At 35.7% G+C, this 14,469-nt stretch overlaps 1 long non-coding RNA gene across 2 annotated transcripts in view; it reads left to right on the top strand.

Moving 5' to 3' along the window:
• Window positions 1-14,469, top strand: part of LOC139035046 (uncharacterized) — a 465,494-nt gene that overhangs the window by 225,609 nt on the left and 225,416 nt on the right. For both annotated transcript variants that reach the window (XR_011487557.1, XR_011487556.1), the window contains exon 3: window positions 605-687. This is a non-coding gene — a long non-coding RNA (uncharacterized lncRNA). The remainder of the gene's footprint in view (window positions 1-604; window positions 688-14,469) is intronic.

Genomic DNA, 14,469 nt, shown 5'->3' with positions numbered 1-14,469 from the left:
AATGAAATGTGACATGTAAAACAATGGCTGTTGCTCACTATCCACTTTCTACAAAGATCAAATCTTTAGCCACTACAGTTGCTGATCTACAGTACACTGTGAAAGTAATTTAGGACAAGGAATAGGATGAGGCACTGTTGTAGTTTGGGAAAACAGGTCCTGAGATATATTTCAGGAAAAGATTTTATGATTTCAGATTTTTGTATCTTAAAACTTAGAAAGGCACTGAAATCACTAATTGAGAATCCTGTTCCTTGAGAATAGTAATAACCTTCTACCAAGATGTAGCACTGACTGCACATACTCCTTATCTAAAATCATACATATACTGCGTCTTCCAGTACCTCTTTGGAACAGTTCATCAGAGCTATCTGGGAGGCTGTCTCTCGGGCTGTAGTCCTCCGTAAGACCCTAAAGAAAACTTAACTTACAACTTTTACATTGTGTATTTTTCTTTCAGTTGACAGAATTAAATATGACTGAATAAACAACTTTTCCACAGAGAAAGTATCTACTGAAGACAATGGAAACTCCTTCTGGATTATAGAAATCTAATTTTTCACTCAGGAGTGTATTTTAAGCTGACATTTTCTTTTCTTTCTAGGTCAATCCAGCCCTGTTTATCTCAGAAGGACTTCATAGCAATTAATTGATCTTCACAGAGCCTCTTGTACACTGAAAGCATGCGTAAGTGCAATGGATTGGGGATTGCAATTTGAACCAGTTTTTTACTTTAGTTTTCTTCCATATAGGGAATCTAACCACCTTTTTTTAAAAAAAATCAACTTGGTAAAGCAGAATTAAGATCAACATATTGGATGATATTATTGCTTGATCTCACTTGGAAACAAAAATGAGAATCAGTAGTTTTAAATGCAGTTATTCCTTTCAACAATTCATTTGAGCATATATAGAAAACACTTTCATACTCAGCACAAAATGACCTTTGGAGAAAGCTCTCAACATGCTGAGTAAGTGCCTCTTTCCTTAATGAGAATCAAGTAGCTAAATAATGCAGTTGACCTGAAGAAAATGACTCTGAGCTATCTAGAAATTGTGTCTCATAGAAAAGCATCTAGTTTTATTTGAGAATATAATATTAACTTTTTCCATTTGTGAAATTTCAGATTATGTTTAAGAACAGACACTTTACACTTTCAGGCATATTAAAGTCTGGGACAGGTGGTATTATAATTTTATGTACATTTTATATAAGCAATTAATAGGCATCTGAAAAATGGATGTTTTAATTAATTTTTAGAGTTAAATTTGATTGCCTCATTCAAGCTGAAAAATTATTTTGAAGATAACTCTTCAGAATGTCTATGCAGATCATATACAGACCATGTCCTGGCTAATTTGTTTGCATTTTTAACCAGAGACCTTTCCAATTATATCCATTAATGTTTCAGGGTAGACCTGTAGTTAGTGAAATGATACAAGAAAGCTGAATATTAGTTTTTGGAAAATGTGAAAAAAAGTACCTAGATATCAAGTGAGAATACATGTCAAATACAAGCAATGGCTAGGACTTCTCTGGTGATCCAGTGGCTAAGGCTCCACCCTCACAATTAATGCAGGGATCCCAGATTCAACCCCTGGTCAGGGAACTAGATTCTGCATGCCACACTGAGTTTGCATGCCACAACTTAAGGTTCCCACATGCCAAAACCAATGTCACATGGTGTAATAAAGATGAGGCACAGCCAAACAAATAAGTAAGTAAAAATTTAAAAAGTAATGGCAGCTTAGATTAATAAAGGAATTGAGACTATCACTTATCCTTTACATTGTTTTTAATCAAAATAAATTGTGATTCAGTGAACTTACATGAGTGGGATCAATATCACATCACAAGGTTAATTAATGTCATGCTCTCTATCTCCTGTGCTACTTTTTCTATCAGGGCTCATTTCCTCATACCAAAGATTTATTCCATGTAAATACCTGCCTAGAAGAATAAATTGATGTTAGAAAGATAATAGCCAATGTAGGCACATATGCATTTTGAAGAAGTTTCTGTGAGTAGTTATCTAAGGAAAATGATCTTTGGTATGGATTCATTATTTATACTAAGGCTGCATATATTAGAATTTAAAGAATTATTGATATATAGTCTTTATCATCAATAAATAATGTGATTATTAACATCATGTTTGGAAGTGTGAGAGAAAAATATGTCTTGCTCAGTATTGAGCTGGAAGAAAAGGTAAATAATACTTCATATCTCTAGGTGTGAATTAAAACAACAAAGCCAAACTTTTCAAATACCAAACGGGACCTGAGGTTGAATAAAATAGTGTGTGATTTATAGAGCTTGGATTCCAGTAACCCAGTACCAAGGGATATCTACGTTACCATTTGGCTTTGGTTCTGTGTAATACTAGGAATGGAAAATTCAATAAGGTTATAAAATGCAACTGAAATGATGGTTTGACATTAGCTAAAAAAGTATTTGCATTGCCTGATGTCATGTACTTTTTTTTTTTAATTATTATTTTTTTAATCTTTTATTACATTTTTTTTCCATTTATTTTTATTAGTTGGAGGCTAATTACTTTACATCATTACAGTAGTTTTTGTCATACATTGAAATGAATCAGCCATGGATTTACATGTATTCCCCATCCCAGTTCCCCCTCCCACCTCCCTCTCCACCCGATCCCTCTGGGTCTTCCCAGTGCACCAGGCCCGAGCACTTGTCTCATGCACCCAACCTGGGCTGGTGATCTGTTTCACCCTAGATAATATACATGTTTCAATGCTGTTCTCTTGAAACATCCCACCCTCGCCTTCTCCCAGAGTCCACAAGTCTGTTCTTTACATCTGAGTCTCTTTCTCTGTTTTGCATATAGGGTTATCGTTACCATCTTTCTAAAGTCCATATATATGTGTTAGTATACTGTAATGGTCTTTATCTTTCTGGCTTACTTCGCTCTGTATAATGGGCTCCAGTTTCATCCATCTCATTAGAACTGATTCAAATGAATTCTTTTTAATGGCTGAGTAATATTCCATGGTGTATATGTACCACAGCTTCCTCATCCATTTGTCTGCTGATGGGCATCTGGGTTACTTCCATGTCCTGGCTATTATAAACAGTGCTGCGATGAACATTGGGGTGCACGTGTCTCTTTCAGATCTGGTTTCCTTGGTGTGTATGCCCAGAAGTGGGATTGCTGGGTCATATGGCAGTTCTATTACTGTCTTTTAAATTACTGTACTGAATTACCGTATACCATTAAGAGATTTCTTTGATACTAATACCATACTTATACAAAATAATTCACCAAGATGGGGCATGGCAAAGAACCAAGAGAAAATTTCTTATCAGCTGACTAAATCATAATAAATATGTAGTAGCTTGTTTTCAGGTGAAGTAGTTATTTCAAAATTATATGTGAAAATATGTTTAAATTAAAACATCTCCATGGTGTTTATGTTTTAAACAGCTTGTGTAATACAACTATTGTAAACTGTATGTAATTTTCAGAAAAGTAAGAAATGAATAATTACCTAAATACCACTTTACAGTAATATTTAAATACATAATATATTCAGAATTTCTTATTTATTTATTGTTCATCTTTATTCAATCTAGGAATATTCAGTCCTACTCATTAAATCCAATTATGATTAATTCACATTGCAGGTCATCCTACTTTACTAATCAGTTCTGTAAAATTTAATTTACACACTTCAACTCAGCACAGATATATTTCAAATGAGTGTATTACATTTCACAGTTTAGTTTTAACAAGCCAAGAATATAACCAGTGTGAGTTGTCATATTTCATTTGGAAAGAAACTTCTGTTTTTACTTATACATATAAATTGATACCACTAAAGAAATAACTTTCTGTTTTTACACTGAATAGTGATGTGTATATTTATTTTTAAGGGCTTTAAGAAAAAAACAATTAGTCACATTAGATCACTGCTTATATATGTATTGTATCACAAACATATCAGGAATCTAATTGGGGACATCTTATCATGTTGGCACATTTCTTCTATATCTCTCAGAAATACATATGATTTGACTGTCTCTTCATGTTAGCAGCACACAAATATGAAGAAATCAAATCAGTATTGATTTACAACACAGATAATTATAGATGAATGTGTGAGAAGGCTTTCTAATAGAATTCTGTCAGTCAGCTCCAGGCCCAGCTTTCTCATTATGTGTTTGCAGAAACTATGATGGAATTTGTCTGGTGACATTTCAGGGATAGTGACTTTGATTTCAAAGGAAATGTTTCAGGTTCATTTCATTACCTTAGAAAAGTAAAAGCAAATTTGCCTTATAAAAAGCAATTACTTCTTAGCTGACCAGTGCACAATAGCAATATAAGAGAGATTTCTCATTCCACTATTCAAATCCTGAACCAGCAAAGTAGTGTTTGATTTTGCTTTAAACCAATTTTACTGTGTTTGAATTGCAAAAGCATTTAATCTTCATAAAGTAGGTTATTATAATGGAGATCATATTGTATTGGTATGGGATACCAGCTGTGGGAGAACAGTGTTTTGTTTTGATTATTTTCAGTATTTGGTATTTAAAAAATGATACTTGGTAGAAAACATTTTTGAGATTCTTAATTAATAAAGAGAGTGTAGTTTGAGACATCACACTTTATTTTGCCTCTGCAGTAGTACCTCTACTCATTTCAGATAATTTTATGTATTTTGAGTAATAATTGTGTAAAATATTTCTATTTTACTGTCATGACTATAATATACTAGAAAATTTGATTGAATCTTGGTCCTGTTGTTTTCATTTATTGTGAATATTTTAAATTTATTCTTGATAAGAAAATATATTCCATACTTTCATAAAAATATTAAAAAAGATTTTAATATACATCACAATTGTTTTAAAAATGCAGATAGGAATCAGAGGATATTTACTGGTGGTATAGTTTGTTATCCTAACATATTGAGTCTAATAAAGTGTTAGATGGAAACTGCCGATCACAAAAATTGCCTTGTGAATACTATAAAGTGGTCAAAGCTGAACTTTGAAATTAACAATGAGAAAAAATGTAAAGCTTAGATTAAGTGAGATACTGTATGTCTTCAGTTCTGGCTAATAGTGTCACCAAATTTCCTTTTCAAAATAAATTTATTTACAGTGTGAAAAGAAAGAAACTAAGAAATAAAAAAAAATACTGAAATAAAAAGTTAATCTTTAAATTCAAATGAGCTTTAAGTATATGGCATTGGAATGAGTAATGAACATGATACAAAGACAGATTTTAGGATATAAAAAAATAAAAATATATATGCATTTATCTATATTTTGTGTCAAAAATTAAAGGACAAGAGATAAAAATACCACACTTATTTTTTTCTAAAGTGTATTAGCATTTTAGGATGTTGTTTGAATACAAATTAAAGTGATTTTTAAAAACTATAAAGTGAGTGTCGCTCAGTCATGTCCGACTCTTTGTGCATTTTCCAGGCCAGAATACTGGAATGGGTAGCCTTTCCCTTCTCCAGGGGAGTTTTCCCAACCCAGGGATCGAACCCAGGTCTCTCACAGATTCTTTACAGCTGAGCCAGAAGGGAAGCCCAAGAATAGTGGAGTGGCTAGCCTATCCCTTTTCCAGCTGATCTTCCTGACTCAGGAATCCAGTGGGGTCTGCTGCATTATGGCCGGATTCTTTAGCAACTGAGCTATCAGGGAAGCCCCTAAAAGTGATTTTTACATTCTGGTTATTAAAGGTGATTTATGTAACACTATGTTTAATAAATGTTTTGAATTTTCAATTCAGTAATATAATGCTTATAGGTAACCGGGCCATGCTTAGTTGCTCAGTCATGTCCGACTCAACAATTCCATGGACTGTAGCCAGCCAGGCTCCTCTGTCCATGAAATTCTCCAAGCAAGAATACTGGAATGGGTTGGCATTTCTTCCTCTAGGGAATCCAACCCAGGGATCGAGCACATGTCTTCTGTGTCTCCTGCATTGGCAGGCAGATTCTTTTACCCTTCTTTTACTAGGAAGCCCCTTAGAGCTAACAAGATAAATTTTATGCATCAGATAATTATAAGTGAATCTTATGGAGCTATTAATATCTGTCATTGCATCATTAACTCTGGTAGGTAAATGTGTGCTTTTATCTGTATAAGAAAAAAAAAGCATTATTAATAATGGTATATTAATTTTACTGTATTCCATATAAATATTAGAAAAAGGAAAAAGTAAAAACACATGATAAAAATATATATATTTTTAGTAGCATAAAGGATGTAAATCACCTAAACAGGGTACATTAAGTCCAATAGGATACAGGAGCATGAAATAAAATAGTGATGGACGAGTAAAAAAATATAAGAATAGGGCTTCTACAAATAGATTTCATTATCACTTGGGATAAAATGAACAGGCACATGTAACGTGCTTAGGTAAAAAAACATTGCTAGTCGGTAGAAGAGACATTTACAATTGAAATGATAAATTAAAATTAATGTTTATCATTGTACACATATTTAAGTGTGCAAAATTTAGGCATGTCACAAAATTTGAGCCATTTTTTTAAGAAACAGACTTTTTGAACTTGAGAAAAATAGAATCAATATTTGAAATTACTTGACAATGCTTGGCAAAGTAAAATAGTTATTTTTATGTATTTTAAAATAAGAATCAAATACTAAGTGTCAAAACAGGTACAAGTGTGCTCAGTCGTGTCCAACTCATTGGCCACCCCATGGACTGTAGCGCACCAGGCTCCTCTATCCATGGGATTTTCCAGGAAAGAAAACTGGAGTGGGTTGTCATTTCCTCCTCCAGAATATCATCCCGCCAACAGGGATTGAACCCACGTCTCTTGTTTCTACAGCATTGGTAGGTGGATTCCTTACCACTGGACCGCCTGGGAAGCTCCATAATACTAACTCTAGCAGGGGAAAAAGTAATCTTCTGTCTAATTTGAGGGAAGCACAGTTGGTTGGACTCTAAAATGTCTCTTTGGCATGCATATTATTGTAAACAGATGGGTAGCAGAACCCTTGAGAAAAGAACCCAGCATGGCTTCCTTGACATAAGATAATCCATATTTGGCCTAAGCCATTTTGTGATATAAGTCTGTTCACAGTACTTCCCCTTGAAGGCTGTGCTTAGTTGCTCAGTCATGTCCGACTCTTTGCAGCCCTTTGGACAATAGCCCACCAAGATCCTCTCTTCATGGGATTTTTCAGGCAATACTGGGGTGGCGTTGACATTTTCTTCCTCCAGGGGATCTTCCCAACCCATGAATCGAACCCACATTTCCTGTGTCTCCAGCACTGCGGCCAGCTTTTTTACCTGCTAGCCATGAGGGAAGCCCTGCCCTTGAATAGATCTCAGTAATTAATGATCTTAAGGAAAGAAAGAATGCAGAAGCAAATAACTGTTACCAGGCAAGAGGAGTAACAATAGCAAAGATAGTATTATCAGGTGGTAAGTGCTGCTAGTGCTTTTTCAGTGGTAAAGATCATCCTGAAGCACTCAATCAGTAGATGATCTGGAATCTAAGAGATAATATATTGACCTTTTCTGACCCTCATGACTTCCTTCAACTAAAGCTTGGACTCTCTAAACTTCCCAAGCCACCCTTTATGTGTATGCATGTTGTTGTTGTTGAGTTGCTGTGTCCAAATCGTCATGACCCCATGGACTGAGACCCGCCAGGCTTTCCTGTCCTTCACTATCTCCCAGAGATTGCTCAAACTCATGTCCACTGAATCACTTATGCCATCCAACCATCTCATCCTCTGTTGCTCCCTTCTCCTCCTGCCCTCAGTCTTTCCCAGCATCAGGGTCTTTTCCAGTGAGTCAGCACTTCACATCAGGGGGCCAAAGTATTGGAGTTACAACTTCAACACCAGTCCTTTCAATAAATATTCAGAGTTGATTTCCTTTAGGATTGATTGGTTCGATCTCCTTGCAGTCCAAGAGACTCTAAAGAGTCTTCTCCAGCACCACAATTCAAAAGTATTAACTCTTCTTTATGGTCCAGCTCTCACATCCATACCTAACTACTGGAGACACCATAGCTTTGACTGTATGGATCTTTGCCAGCAAAGTGATGTCTCTCTTTTTTAATATGCTGCCTAGTTTCTTCATAGCTTTTCTGCCAAGGAGTCTTTTATTTCATGGCTGCGGGCACCATCTGCAGTATTTTGGAGTCCAGGAAAAGAAAATTTGTCACTGTTTCCACTTTTTATTCATCTATTTGCAAGGAAGTGATGGGACTCGATGCCATGATCTTAGTTTTTTGAATGTTGAGTTTTAAGTCAGCTTTTTCACTTCCCCTTTCACCCTCATCAGGAGGCTCTTTAGTTCCTCTTCACTTTATGCCATTAGAGTGGTATCATCTGCATATCTGAGGTTGTTGATATTTTTTGCATTCAATCTTGATTCTAGCTTGTGATCATCCAGCCAAGCTTTTCACATGATACACTCTGCATATAAATTAAATAATGAGCATGCATATTCCCTTAGCTTAAAACATCCCAAATTTTGTTGTTCAGGGCGATACTGCTTTGGGAAAGATCCCCACTGTTCTCTTACTTGCTGCAAATGATAAATACTACTCCCAGTTTTAGTTTGGTTGTGTCTTTTGACTCAACACCTATCAAGAGGTGAATCGGTTTTCAAGTAACATTATTTCAGGTTTAAACAATCAAGGCCAAAAGAGCCAAAACTTTCACCTACCACTTAGCTGCCTAAAGTATTTAGATAGAGACATATTCTAAGACTAGATTTAGCATCATAGAGAATAATAATATGAACTGCATGTGTAGACAGGAAGGAACCTAGATATAAAAATAGACTTAGCACCATAGAGAACTAGAGTATGAACTAGGTGTGTAGACAGGGAGGATCCTAGCAAATTCTGTTCCTTAAATTTAATTTCTCTGTGTGTTCCATTGTCTTTGCATGTGTTAGCAAACATTAGTTTACCAGACATTTATTTTACCATATCTATGTAAATTGCTTTCCTTCCCTTTGAAGTCCCTGACTCCAATATCTTCTTTAGTCTTTAGCTGAAGATGATACTTAAGGTAAAGGTATCAGCTGCCCACTGAGTTACTTAGTTTTTTGGGTCTTTTCCATATATAAGTGAAAGTAAGTAGTGAAAGTGTTAGTCGCTCATTTAAGTCCGACTCTTTGCAACCCTCTGTACTGTAGCCAGCCAGGCTCCTCTGCCTGTGAAATTCTCCAGACAAAAATATTGGTGTGGATTATTATTCTTTTCTCCAGGGGATCTTCCCCACCCGGGATCAAACCTGTGTATCCTGCATTGCAGGCAGATTCTTTATCGTCTGAGCACTAAGGAAGCCTTCTCTTTGATATAAAAATAATATTAAATGTTTGTTTGATTTTCTCTTTTTAATCTATCATGTCAATTTAATTCGAGACCAATCAAAAGAACTTAGAGGAATAGAATAAATTTCTTTCTTAGCAACATTCTTAGGCTCTTAGCTGAGACCCTCTGTAATAAAAGAGGGATAAATAGGAGAAAAACAGAAATGTCCTAACATGTACAATTCCTGTCCAGATGAGAGATACCCAGGAAAACTGAGTAACTCTCTGAAATGGCCCAAGCCATCACATTAAATACCAACCCCAGCTTCTACATAAAGAGGGGTGGCAGGGAGCTAGTTTGGGAGGTACTCAGCCAAAGCATAGTGAAGAAGGTATGGCTGTTACAGAGATTTAAGTCCTTATCTTCTTCTTTGGTAAGAGTTTCTAGAAATTTAGTTATTCTCCTCTTCCTGGTGCAGAGAGGCACATACTCTACAAATGATTTCCCTGATAAATGTAAATGTCTCTTATAAACAGTAACTTCTATGTGGCTTCAAAATTTTTCCTATGTCAGCTTTTTCTTAAATATAGTCAGCACAAGGTAATTCCTATGCCATAGAAGAATGTTTGAAGATGGCAAATTCTGCTCCCCTTCGTAAGAAAATATTCAATTGCCATATAGTTTTTTACTGTGGGTCTTAAGTAAGACATCTTAAGTGTCATCTACCCCCTTTAATGCCCTTTTATTTAGAATTGTATAAAATAAATGAGAAATTCTGGACAAATAGCACCCTTTCTTTTTCTTTATAAAGGGAGAAACTATAGTTTTATAAAAGATAGTGTATTTCATATTGTGTTGCTTGGCAGTTGAGACATGATGTTTATAAGTGTGCATACAAATTCCAGTCGTGGTGTCTTTAATAAAAAGCATTTTCATCATTATTTAAGAAACATTTTATATTTCATTCCTTCCTTATGGCTTAATTGTAAATCAGTCATATTCTTCAGATTTAACTCCATAAAACAAACTCTGAACCCTGCATTATTCAGCATGCCCCCAACACAGTACACAGTCTAACCCTCCCAGAGCTTTACTTCTAGTTTCCCCTTGCTTTACATACTTTGGAATTATGTATCAAATATTGCTTTCTTTCTAAAACTATGTTTGCTTCTACTTAATAGAAGGATTAATGACATTAATAACAGCCAATAATAGTGACTTAACAATAGAAGGATCAGTAATAATAAAGGATTAAATGGCTCCATCTTCCTGTTCTTTGAACCCTCTTTGTAAGCATCTTTTTGTAAAATACCATGTCTTACTCTTTCAAGAGTGTTTTTGATGGAAAATAAAAATGGAGTCAGTATTGCTACAAGACTTCTCTAAAATGGAGCTGGGAGGCCATCAAGGGTTGTGACTTACACATTTCTCAGGATAGAATCTGATCTTTTGATCACTTACTGTCCTAGTAAAGACATCTACTAGAAACTCAAAGTATTTTTCAGACTTCTATTGTAAAATAAGTAGCAACAACCATCCCTGAAGACACATATTTCCTTTCTCTCATTAGAGTAAAACCTCATGGCGTTTATAATCCCCTTACACTGTCTCTTCTCTGGAACATGCTTTAGATTTTATCCTAATCTGTGTTTCTCAAATTGCAATTCTTAAGACCCCCATTTTTTTTTCCTTATTTGCAGCCTTTATTTTTGTTTGCTTGTTTCTTGGTTGGTTGGTTGACACTGGTTGGATTGATTGGATTCCAAGGGGACAAGAGTGTGCCTAGTCAGTGTTACATCCTCAGAACCTAGTACAGTGCCTGATGTGTATTATCATGTTATGACTAATAGAGTAACTATAAGTTATGAATAACCCAAAATAGCAACTACTGGTTAACAGTTATAGGTAGTTTGCTGTATGTCCACTGGTAAGCTCCTTACATCGATTGTTCATGTAATTATTTCAACAACTCTAAAGTCAATGCCATTATTTTCAATATGCTATTGAAAAAAATAAGGCAAATAGAAGTAATGAGCAATTTATTTATGTGTCAGGGAGTGGGAAATTTCCCCCTATATCCCTCTTGAATTCTTGTAATAAAATTGACAACAGATTAACAGGAGAAAAAGGAACCAGTTTTAATTCATGGGCACAGAGATTTCATAAAAATAAAACCTAGAAAATCATGTAGTTTTTATATTTTTTGGACAAAGAGACAGTACATTCGTGAGGAATTGACAGGACAGAGAAACCTAGGCTTTGAGTGCTTAATTAGTGAAGAATCAAAACTGAGTTTGGGCTTGAAAGGGAAAATTAAACAAGCAAAAAGATTTATTTTTACAGGTATCTCAGCCATGAATTCCCTGTCTCTGTCAATAAGGGTGTCCTTCTACCTCCAGATGTAGAAAACATACCTTTTGCATGACATTTATTTTCTTCTTTCAAAGTGACAAGGAGAGTCAAAGCATCCCTTTTACATTGATCATTTCTTAAGTAACTTTAACTTAAACCAGCATGTCATTAAGGCATATTTTGGGACCCCGACAGATGCATGTTTTGTGAATATGAATATAGCTCAAAAAGTAGTTAGACTAAATTGTACGCCCTCTGTGTGTGGCCTTCCAGTTCTGTATAACTAAAGACAGTTGCATCTCTAAGTTTGAAGGGGCTCACCACAGGTCAGGCTTCTCAAGATTTTTTAGGCTCATTTAGGGAAAAATGCCCTTAGCAGCGGGGGAGGAAAAAAAAAAAAATTTACTAAAAGCTATCTTCCTAGGATAAAATTTAAACATTGTTTCTTAGCTTAATTTAGGCAGATGTGACCATATCTGGAATTGACAGAACTGTTTTTTCCCTACCTATATGCCATTCATCTGCTGACCTGGCTTCCCCACTTTTTCTGCTTATAAAACAAATTAATAAGTAAACAGACACAGAAAGCAAAACAAAAGGCTGCTTTGGTCTATGCACCTGTATCAGTAGCAAGGATTCATTCACATCTTCCTAACACCAGTTGATCTCAGAATTTCACCATTTGGACTCACAGCCTTTTTGACAGTATATCTTCCAGCTCTAAATCAGATAAATACTTCAAACTTCTTCACAAGGTTAGCAAGATTATGGAACCAAGCAGGACCCTGTGGGGCTCCTGTGCACAAAAGCCTTTCTGTGTCTCTCATTTCTTGTTTGTAGGAAATAGACTTCACTCAGCATCTAGGACCTTCACTGTGTTCCAAAGACCAGTTGCAGGGAGGGGAGGGGTTATTTTTGTTATGCCCGATGTCTGAATCTGCGAGCGGGAAGAGAGAAGGCTTCCAAGACAATGCAACTCGCAAAAAGGGAAGTTTATTGCTGACTCGAGTCAGGGCTCCTGCCGCATCTAACGCAGTGGTGCGGGGTCAGAGAGCGCTGAGCCCAAGCTGTTACCCAAATTTATAGGGTGTGCATGAGCAGTTGGTAGCTGGCTTTAAGCAGATTGGTTACATGTTTGCAAAGCAATCTTATTGGCCCAAACCTTCACGGGCTTTTTTCAATCTTGGGCATTCGCGGGCTTTTCAGCTTTCCCCTGATAGGTTCCCTTTTTCTTACTAGGTGCATGTTGATTGGCTGGCTCCAGGTGGCTTGATAATCATGTTACCCCGGAAAACCAGGCCTACTCCTAATCTAGGATGCCTGTCATGGCATTAGCCCTGGCAGCCTCACAACTTTATATATATATAGATAGATGTATACACATACATATATATATAAAACAATATCTTTGAGATCTTCTGTAGAAACTACAGCCCCCCACAAAATGGAAGATGATAATTATTGATGAACCTTTCTTCATTCTGGAGAGGAGGTCACATTTTGATAACCTTAAAACCAGAGAAGCTTAGCACAAGACGACCTGACTTCAGATTAAAGAAATGCAGGCCCTGCACACTCCCTAACCCTTAGCAGCCAGCTCTACGTCTTGACTGTGAAACCCCTAACAACCACTGCCTCCCACCCCCTGCCATGTGTGAACACAGCTTTAAGGGCAATAGTCCCCTGTGGCCCTCTTTTGCCTGGCAAAGCAGTAAAGCTGTGTTTTTCCACCTTCACCCAAAACTCTTTGTCTCTTAAGATTCAGTTAGGTGCCAGTGCACAGAGGCTGGCTTTTGGTAATAATTCATTCCTGGATCTTTATTCCATTGGTACCACAATTCATACACCTTCAGATGTTTTTGGACACAATTGCCTCAGTCCTTTATTTTCAGTAACACATGACACTTATGGAAAGAGAGGAGTATGACATTGCAATGGACATTGCCAGATTTTTCTATGCATTGTGAGACTAAATCTAAAGCTGAATGCAGATGAGCTTGGAGACCACAGCAGACAGACTTTTCAGATTCCATGAGGTAAGAAAAGGAGGTTCTTAAATTCAGGATTTTAGTGTGAAAGAGGGAAAACTCCACAAAGAAGTACTAACTTTTAACAATCTCAAATATGAAAAGATGTGGAAGTATTGGAAAAGTTGTCTCTTAGAGCTTTATTGTTTCACCATTTGAAATGAAGTAATGGAATATTGCAACAATTAACAACTGCATACAACAGGAAGCTTATCTAATATGACAGTTTTATGATTTCTAAAATGATATGTGTATCAAATTTAAGATTTTCAATTCTAGAAATGCACTGTGTTCATCTCATTGCCAATCATTTAACAATATCCCTTCGAAAAATATCTGCAAGAATTTTAAAATGATCGTTGAATCTAATTAACTGATAAGAACTTCTAAAAATTTACTGAACTTTGTGTGGGATTACATTCCTTAAAAACTGAAATGAAATATTAGGATTTGAAAAGTGTTTCAAGCCAGCATTTTATTTAGAAACTGAATCATTTTTGTCAAAAGGAAAAGCACAGCTGAAGCAGTAGATAAAAATCAAGAAAAGACTTTAAAATAAACAATGATTTGAATAAAAATAAGAAAATTTAGTATATAAGATGGATGACAAATTGAAGGAAACAAACCCAGTAAAATTCAATAGTATTTGCTTAAAGGCACCCAATGCCAATTACATGGTTTTATTTTATAATTTTGATGATAACCACAATCTGGCTACTATTCTACCACACAATCTAATTCATTTTTATGTCTTTAAAAGTCAGATCACCTATTTTATTGATACTTGCATCTT

Source organism: Odocoileus virginianus, chromosome 5, assembly GCF_023699985.2.
Source record: "Odocoileus virginianus isolate 20LAN1187 ecotype Illinois chromosome 5, Ovbor_1.2, whole genome shotgun sequence".
Lineage (NCBI taxonomy): Eukaryota > Metazoa > Chordata > Mammalia > Artiodactyla > Cervidae > Odocoileus > Odocoileus virginianus.
The sequence above is the reverse complement of the archived record's forward strand: the minus strand, read 5'-3'. Positions and strand labels throughout refer to the sequence as shown.